Here is a 10368-nt window from a genome sequence, read left to right on the forward strand (position 1 = left end):
TGACCAGGGTGACAACTTTTATTAACTAGATAGTTCTTTTAATAAGGCTTGTAACCATTTCCAAAATGTGCAGTCTCCACACTTACACACTGTTAGCACTATGTCCCATGCCTCTTCCTTTTCAGGTAAGGAAAAAATTATTTCTGACCCCTTTTTGTGGCCATCAGTACTTTAATACAAGAACACATACACAAAGACATTAGAGAGGGATATGATACAATTCAAATAACATCTGGAGCTTGAAAATATTGTGCAAATGTGAATGTCTTAGAATCAGTAAATGAGAGTGGTTATATAAGATGTTAATAGTATGTTCATAGTAAAAAAGCAGTGAAGAAGTATGTGGGAACTCTCACTACTCTTTGCAACTCTTCTTTGAGTTTAAAATAATTTCAAAACAAGAAGGCTTTCAAGACAAGATATGGCTTAAGTATATCCATCCCATATTTTTTGGTTTTGTTTTTGAGAAAAGTGTTAAATCTTTGAAGAGGAAGCATTCACCCAAAGGGAGACAAAACATTCAAATCCAACTTTGACTCCCTAACCTGTGGCATATATCTCTGAATTTTTTATTTCCCTATAACTTCTCAAAGTACAAGATAGTTCTCAATTTGACACTTCGAGATTTGACTCATGGAGGTCGTTGGCACCAAAGGTGAGCAAGTAAGAAGCAACATTAGCCAGGCACCAGTGGTTCACACCTGTAAACCTAGCTACTGAGGAGGCTGATCTGAGGATCACGATTCAAAACCAACATGGGCAGGAAACTCCCTGCAATTCTTTTTTATTTTGGCGTGGGGGTCGGGTGGTGGGGCCTGAACTCTGGGCCTGGGTGCTGTCCCTCAGCTCTTCAGCTCAAGGCTAGCACTCTACCACTTGAGCCACAGCGCCACTTCTGGCTTTTTTTTTCTGCTTATGTGGTGCTGAAGAATCGAACCCAGGGCCTCAAGCATGCAAGGAGAGCTCTCTACCACTGAGCCACCTTCCCAGCCCTCCCTGTGATTCTTATCTCCAAATAATCACCAGAAAACCAAATAGAGTTCTCGACCTCAGCTGAAGAGCACAAGGACAACGCCCAATCCCAAAGTTCAAGCCCTACTACCACCAAAAAAAAAAAAAGAGAAACAACATTAAAGCTGTTTGTTTTTTGGGCTTTGTGTATAAGCTACACATCCCTCAATTGTGAAATCATACAGTTTGGCTTTCCTTACCATGCCTTTTTCTCATAATATTCTGCATAATCTCCACTTATTTATGATGCATTAGGCTTTGCAGCAATAAATAAGCCCCATGATGAAAGTACCTCATTCTGTTCACAGCTTTGTACCCAGTATTCAGGACAACACTTGATATTCACTGAAAAGAAAAGAGACCATTATAATAAGAGATAATGCCTCAATAAAAGACATAAGGTCTGGTTATATCAACTTCCCACCCCCGCCTCTACCTCGAGAGCCCTCAAACAAGCCCAGATGAGCTGGTTTCTAAGATGATGTCCAGGTCCAATAGGCACTTTGGGCAGGTGACGTCTCTCCTGGGGACAGAGCAGCCAAAGCTTTTGCAAAACTATTGCTGGAAACTTATTTTGGAACTCTTGTGACAAAAGAACACTGAGAATTGCTTTGATGTGCTGATGTTTTCATCATTTTCTTGGTACTTCAAAGACAAAATAGTCGAGAAGCCAGCAGCAACAGCTAGCTCTGCTCAAAGCTTCAGGGTAATCCGTTTGTATGACTCTTCTAGCTCCACTAGGATTAAGGTGCACTCCCATCCATAGATGGTGAATTTGCCAACACAATGCTACAAATGACCAGACTTCATTTCTTTAGACAGCCTAAGTAGTTTGTCCTCTCCAATGTCCCTGGGAACATCAGCTTTTGATGTTACATTGGCAATATAGGAATTGTCTACATGACCAAGGGTGGAGCCACAAAGAGGCACTCCAGCCCAGGAATGCTAGCTAGTAAATGGAGAGGCCTCATGGAGGGAAGACCATATTCCAAGCAATTTCCAATCTATGACTCTTTCTCAAAGCTCTTTTGGGAGGTCTTCTATTTCACTGTTGTCTTTTTCATTCATTCCATATTAGCTGCAGCTCTGAGTGCCCAGTCAAAATCCTGGCAGATGGGATTGGGCAGAAACCTGAGTTACTGCCCAAAGAGGTATTATGTCTCATTCTCCCTGGAGACAGAATGCATCTTCCAACAAAGCTTGCTCAGCCTTTTGGAGAGGAGCACACATGAGCTGAATCCTGACAACAGGAGGAAGAAAACTTCAGAGGAGGTTTCAGGAGCCAGGGGGCAGAAAAGTCTTTTTTGTTTGTTTGTTTTATTATTAGTAAATTTTATTGTGAAAACATTGTACAGAGGGGTTACAATTACATGAACAAGGTAATGAGTACATTTCTTATTAAGCATTGTTGCCTCCTTTTTTTCCCCTTACCATCCCTACCAGCCCAACACCCTCCCCCCCCCCGCTGAAAAGTCTTTACATTACAAGGGACAGTCACTTCCATAGGAAGTGTCTAAAGACTAGAAGTACCCTGTGGACAGTGTCAGCTGGCAAAGGCAGACTCAACCATCAGTTGATTTCATTCAGGCATAACATCCCAGTACTTGTAATATTCAGTTGTTGAAACTCAGGGTTTTGAGGACAACACAGGACTTACATCCAAGTTCACTGTAGAAAAAGCAACTGAAATGTGCTCTTTCCTAAGGTTGTAAACAAGTAGCCTTATTCAAACACCAAACAATAAAACCAGATTACATTATGTGTTTTAATGCGTATTTGTGTACATGCATAACAGACCTGGGCCTGTACATGGTCCCTGAACTTTATTACTTAATGCTAGCGTGTTCTGTCACTTGAACCACAGCTCAACTTCTAGTAGTTAAGTGAAGGTAAGGTTCTCGTGGGCTTCACTCTTACTAAGCTGACTTTGACCCACAATCCTCAGATCTCAGACTCCTGAGTTGCTAGGAATACAGGCTTGAGCTATTGGAATCCAGGGGTTCTTTAAATGCCAGGAATGGGATGGATAGATGACTAGTTCCAAGGTAATGATGAGATTATGCATGTCTGGGTAGAAGGTGAGAAAAGGGAGAAAGGATATAAAAAGATTGGAGCTAGAACATGGCAGGGAGATGCCTCATGTGGTGAAGGCTTCGGTAGGGTCTAGTGGGATGAAATCACAGGCTTTGAGACTGTCAGTTTTGGCTGCCTCCATCTTGAAACCATGGACAGAATGGGTAAGCTTTCTATGGCTAGAAGCCCTTTGGGTGATGACACAAACCATAGGAGGTGTATGAAGATAAGAAGTCACCCAGGGGTGGCTCACATTTGTAATCCTAGCTACTTGGAAGGATGAGATCTGAGGATTGTGTTTCAAAGCCACCCTGGGCAGGAAAGTCCATAGCCTCTTATATTTAATTAACCCGCAAAAAATTGGAAGCAGAAGTGTGGCTAAAATGGGAGGCTGACAACCTTGAACAAAAACAGCTAAGGAAGAGCATGAGGCTTTCTGTTCAAACTCCAGTACTGGCACACAAAATAGAGCATAGATAGACAGACAGACAGACAGACAGACAGACAGATAGATAGATAGATAGATAGATAGATAGATAGATAGATAGATAGATAGATAGATAGATAGATAGATAGATAGATAGATAGATAGATAGATAGATAGATAGATAGATAGATAGATAGATAGATAGGTAGGTAGGTAGGTAGGTAGATAGATAGATAGATAGATAGATAGATAGATAGATAGATAGATAGATAGATAGATAGATAGATAGATAGATAGATAGATAGATAGATAGATAGATAGATAGATAGATAGATAGATAGATAGATAGATAGATAATGGACTAATGGACTAATGGACTTCAGGTACTGTAAGGAATATCCTATCTCAAGTTGGGAGACATGGACTGGAGATTGGGGTGGTCAGTCTTCAGTGTGCAACCATAAAGCTTCCCTAACTGATAGAAACCTGGTGGGAAGAAAAAGCCATGCCAGTGTGTCAGGGTGATGTCAGGGCCAGCTCTAAAGCAAGAAGGCTATCAGAATCTGTGTTCTGCCTATGAAGAAGAGAACTCATTGCTCTAGAAAGTGAGGGAATTGATACCTAAATTACCCATCTTGAATAGAAATGGAAGTGGAGTTGTTTTTACGATAACTTAATATTCTGTCTAAGAGCTATTTCTGTACATACTACCTCCTAAATAAAAGCAGGTTTATTGACAAAAATACCAGTTACGTATGATTATACATTTCAATAAAACAATTGTAGTACTTAATACTTTAGGGAATATACTACAGTATTTGTTCTGAAAATGTTTATTCCCTATTTTTACCTGATACATAATGTACTATGTGCTACCACATGTTGTTCAGATGCATGTATAACATGGCATATTTTTTAAATCAGAGTAATTCTAGTGTGAGTTAGTGCAAAGTAGTCAATCAGAACATGTGGTCTATAGAACTGGCAGATGGCATGATCAGCTGCTAAACCAAAGCTAGCTGACATGGATATGGGCGAAGAGGGCTACAGAAGAATAAAGAGTATGCTCAAAATGTTGAGTACATAAGGATGGGGCAATAAATCTTTGAAGTCATAACATTACAAGAAACAGAAAGGATAGCCACCAATCGGAAAGCCATCTTCAAGGTCTACAATTCTCCCTATTTAACCCAAGACCAATCTCTGTAATGAGGAAGATGGCCAAGATGGCTGACCTGGGCCGAATTGCCCTTTTCTCTGTGGTGTGTCTATAATATGTGCTCTTTGTTATTTTTCTCTTCTACTAAACCCTTCGATCATCTTTACATATGTTTTCTTCTTACCTGAATTCTCCTTATGCTGGATGCAAGGACCCAGGTTGGATAGCTGCCTTATAATTTGTGGTAACATGTAATGGATTCAATTAAGTATGTTTTATTCTGATTTAGGCTCAATGAATGGACACAATTCTATCTGTCTGTCTGATCTGTTCAAATACAGCATTTATAGTGAACACAATAAAAATTCTGTCTTCAAGCCTTAAATATTTGTCATTACCTATCTGTCACCCTTGTATGTGAAGGTACACCTGAACCTCTTCTTCCTAAGTGTACTTTATACAAACATTTGGGACTACATAATTTCTTGAGCATGGTCTGGTTGGATGAAGACAGCTATTTGTGTTTAGACAGTATCTCAATATGTTGCTTAGGTGAGCCCTGAACTAGAGTTCAAGTGAGCTTCTGGCTTTAGGTTCCAGAATAGCTAGAACTATAGACATATGAGACAAGCAGAGATGGTCAGAAAAGATGATGCTAGGCGAAATGAACCCCAAGATAACTCTATTATTTTTAACACTTTGTTTTTGTTTTGCTTCCTGTGTCAAGAATACCTTTTCCTTTCAATAGGCATGTAGTATTTTAAGAATTGCTTTCCAGTTAGTTGAATACATGCGGTAATAATTTTATCACCTAGGTTATTTTTCCAGACCTTGCCTAGGACGGACATATGGTGCTGAGGCATGCTTGCCCAGAATATCTTCCTCTCTCTGTGACTTATTTTGAGGAATATTCAGATGTATTTAGCTGGGTCAAAGATGAGGCATATTTCATTACTTAATGTACTTTGTCAAGCTGTCCACAAAACATTTAATTAATTTGCTCTCCCAACAATAGATTCTAATTTCTTGCTTTCTCTGCAAATCTCACAGTATTTAAAAAAAGAAAAAAGAAAAAATTTCTGCCAGGTGCTGGTGGCCCACGACTGTAATACTTGTTACTCAGGAGGCTGAAATCTGAGAATTGTGGTTCAAATCCAGCCCAGGCAGGAAAGTCTGTGAGACTCTTATCTCCAATTAACCACCAGAAAACTGGAAGTGGAAATTTGGCTCAATGTGGTAGGGCTCTAGTCTTGAGCAAAAATGCCCAGGGACAGTGCCGGGACCCTAAGTTCAAACTCTATGATCAACAAAAACAACAATTCTAATAGACACAGAGAACTCTTCTGATATTTGCTAAAAGCATATTTCTTTGTCCCCTTGCTTATATGTTATACCTCAGAAAGTGAGACAACTGAGAATTAAGGAATTTAAAATTAAAAGAGAACTCCACCTCCAAGGATTTCTATCTTGCCCCATTAGCAACACTGCTCCACCAGAGCCTTGCGTTACAAGAGAGATAGTATATACAAAGAAACTTGCATGAAATAAGGAAGGCAGAAGGAGGCTGTCCTCTGCTGCCCTACCAGCACCCCAGGAATTGATTCCTGGTAAGCAGAGACACATCAGTATGGAAAATAGATGACTTCAAGTATTTTATTCTCTAGATAGAACTGGAGTATAGGGAAGTGGGTACTGAGCATGGAGCTAGTTAGCTGGCAGGCAGGAAAAGAGAATTTTCTTATTTCAAGGTCAGAAAAGACAAATGAAGTGTAGGTTCACAGCTGGAGTCATAGATCCAAGTGCAAGCATTGCTGCTTACCAAGGAACTCAGGCTCATATCCCTGAGCCTCAGTTTATTTAAAGAGTGTTGAGTACAGTGTACTGTATCATCCTTGGCATTTGGGTGAATTGTAAAGGGAAACATGCAGGTAGGCAGAATCCAGGAGGCACATCAACTCAGTGAATGATTTTATTTCACAAATCAAGTGAGGCTTAAATTGAGGGCTTCCACATGTGTGCACCTCCTCTTCTAAGATCCCTAACAAGGGGCTAGGACAACTCTGTGTCTCTGTGGCCCTTTCGATCCCCTCTGTTTTTTCCTTTCAGTGTCTTTTCCAAGACAAGCTCTAGTGCATTAAGCAGCCTTTAATGTAGGCAAAAGAAACACTGAGAGCTATTCCCAATGCTTAGACAAGAATCTCCCACTGGCATTACTGATGATCTTGTCTAATGTAAAATCTCACCTATCCCCTATGGTCATTAAGGCCAGCGATGGACACAGCTAAGTCCATCACTTTGTTGCCTGTATTTTCCATGCCACATATTAGTGAGATATCCCTTCTATTGTTCAGCTATCTTGGGGAGGGCAGAGATAGCTATGCCAGCAACAAAGAAAGGTACTTTCTGCTTTATTAAGCTGGCACAGGGAGGAGCTTCTCTGTGGAACAAGTGGCCAAGGATGCCGCTTGCTTCTATGGCAACCCAACATGCAGCCAGCATTCAGGGTTAGCTCTGTCCACCACATTTAACAGAACTGAAAAACGTGGCAGAATTTCTGTTATTTCTGAAAGACCAGGTTACACTTTAATCACTGGTTGTAATAGCTAATCTGAGAGGGTGATCTATCCCACTGCCCAGGGGCCTTGAAAAATTAGCTCAACTTCAAGGGTTACCCACAATGATTTCCATGGTGTCAAGTGAGTACAACATCAGCAGAGTGGGAAACAAATAAAAATAGATGCATTTGGGGCTATTCCAGTTTCCCATCCAGGAAACACGAATTCAAACAATCTTGAAAATACATTCTTAAAATATGGCTGCAGAATTTTAGCTCAAAAACACGAAGGAGAGATGGGAATTCCATTGCTTATTTGTCAGGACTTTTGATTGGGACTGGCAAAAGGTGAACTGTTTTGTAAGACGTTGGTTGGGGTGAAGCCCCTGTCTCTGAACAGGTTAGGAGAATGGCTTTACAGCCCAGAAGGATAGCAGAGGTTGGCAAAAATTTTTTCAGGGGACTGTAGTAAGGGCATGGCTGGTCTACATCCCAGTTCAGCTGCAAATATGTCTGAAATCTGACCTGCTGCTTCCATTTTTAGTGTCTCAAAGCAATGCTTGACATTCTTCCTCGATAAATTGATAATTTCTTCTGAAGCTCTCATATTCATTCTAATTGCCTATTATTCCCACCATAATATAAATAAGATAAATAAGCCATGTTTGCTGCAATTGCAATTTGTTCAAATTCTTATCTCTTTCTAAAAATTCCTGTATAGATTTGATGGCTAAATGGTTATCTAGAAATATCTGCACAGTATCAACTTTGATAATTCAGGATTTTTTCTCTTCCTTTTCACTTTTGTTTCCCCTGAAGATTGAACCAAAGCCTGTGCATGCTATGTAGGTGCTATAGTATTTGAGTTATGTCCACAACCCCTTTTGTTTATACTTGGGGGTTAATATAGTTTTGCTAATCTACTAGGGCTGGACTTGAACAAGAAATCTTCCTACTTTGGCCTCCAAAGAAGACAGTATTATATCTATATACCAGAACACATAGCAATTTTTTATTATTGTTTTTTATTGTGAAAATACCACACAGAGGGATTACAATTACATGGGCAAGGAAATGAGTACATTTCTTATCAAGCATTGTTGCTCCTCCTTTGTTTCCCCTTCCCATACCTTCCCATTTCCTCCTCCCTCCCCCCCTCCCCGCTAAAGTGGCAAAGTTTCTTTTTTTTGCCCCATGACCGACAAAAATAAAAAATAATGAAACACATAGAAAATTTTTCTAGCTAAAATCTCCACAGGATCTATTTGTATATGAAAGAATTTTCCACAATTATTTGAAACTCATTTAAAAAAAGAGAATGTACCAAAAAAACGAAAAAATCACATAGTACATTAAAAGTGCAACAACAGGATGGGAAGGTGGCTCAGTAGTAGAGTACTTGCCTCTATTTATTGCAATCATGTGGCCCTGGGTTCAATTCTTCAGCAACATCTAAACAGAAAAAGCCAGATGTGATGCTATGATTCAAGTAGTAGAACATTAGCCTTGAGCTGAAGAGCTGAGGGACAGGCCCCAGCCCAGAGTTCAGGCCTCATGACCACCAGCCCCCTGCCAAAAATAAAAAATAAAAACAAGTAAATTTTTTGTATTTTCTTCCCACTATGATATATCCCCTGTTGTCACTGTATTTGATTTTGGTACTCTGGTATTTTATATACGTTTATCTGAATAAGGAAAAGGAAGGGGAACAACAGAAAGGTGAGAAAAGATGACAGAGCAGCAATATACACAGAATAATATGTCGGAAATGATTGTACAACTTGGGGGGACGGTGTAAGAGGGGAGGGAAATTATGAGAAAAATGAGGGAAGTGGTAACATGTTTGAGAAGAAATGCACATTCTACTTTACTTAGGTCAATGTAACCCCTCTGTACATCATCTTGAAAATAAAAAAAAATATGAGTAAACATATGAATGATTAAGTGCTTGCAGCTGCACTAGTTCAAAAGACAGTTACCTTGATGGAATGCCATATGCATTAAATAATTGATGGTGATGTAATTAGCAAAGCAGATCTGTAGAAGGTGCATTTCTCCAATGTTTCAATTAGAGAAGATGGAAAAAGTTTCAAAGTAGATCACTGGACAACATCATTAATGTACTAAATTGCATAGAAATGCACATTTTAAAATATCTAAGTTGGCAATAGTAGATCTACTATGTGATCTTGTCCATATTTATTGCAATCATTAAGAAAGCTGTAGGTCCACCAATGATGAATGGGTAAAAGAATAACACAATCCCTACGTATGTGTGTGTGTGTGTGTGTGTGTGAGTATGCACATTTTTGGTTATGGGGCTTGTACTCTGGGCCTGGGCGCTGTCAGTTAGCTCTTCAGCTCAAGGCTAACACTGTACTTGAATCACAGTGCCAGTTCTGGTTTATCTTGTGGTTTATTGGAGATTAGAGTCTCATGGAGATGGAATTCCGGGAAGATGGAGGAGCAGAAGCTGGAGTCTAAACAAGCTCTCCCATAGAAAGCAGTTTTAGAGTTCCAGTGAACAGTCCTAAGCCAGAGAATCACACCAAGTGTGCCATCACAGAAAAGAGAGTCAGGCCAGAGAGAGAAAATCCAGGCTAGGAGACAGATCTGAGCTCTTGCTAGCAGCTGCGGCAGCGGCGGCGGTGGTGGCGGCGACTGCAGGGGCCATACCTGAACCACAGAGAGTCTGGCATGAAGGAGCCAGATGCAGCGGGCAAGTGGATTCTACTCAACACCAGCAAGAACCAACAAGGAGCGGACATCTTCATCCTGCAGTTCAGAGAACCAGAGATGACCCAGGAACCAAGACTCGGCGGGAGTAGAAGCCTGACATCCTCACTCCTTCCCAGGGAGCAGAGGAAGGAAGGCCACCCCCACCCACCCCCCCCAGTACCGGAGATCTCCATCTTGGATACCGACAAAGCTCGTTGGAGCTGCTAGCCCCAACTCAAGCCTTGGAATAAAACAAGTCATTTAGCAGGTCAAAAGAACTTAACGGCGGCGTGACCTGCCAGACTCAGCTCCACCCAGGGAAAAGTCATCCAGCTCAGGCGCCAGCCCTAGCAGTGGCTTTCAAACTGGGTAATCAGAGCCAGAAGCTGCCCCTCCCTTCAGCAGCCTCGACAATCAATTGAAATT

This window comes from Dipodomys merriami, unplaced genomic scaffold, assembly GCF_024711535.1.
Source record: "Dipodomys merriami isolate MVZ:Mamm:240054 unplaced genomic scaffold, mDipMer1.0.p SCAF_1625, whole genome shotgun sequence".
Lineage (NCBI taxonomy): Eukaryota > Metazoa > Chordata > Mammalia > Rodentia > Heteromyidae > Dipodomys > Dipodomys merriami.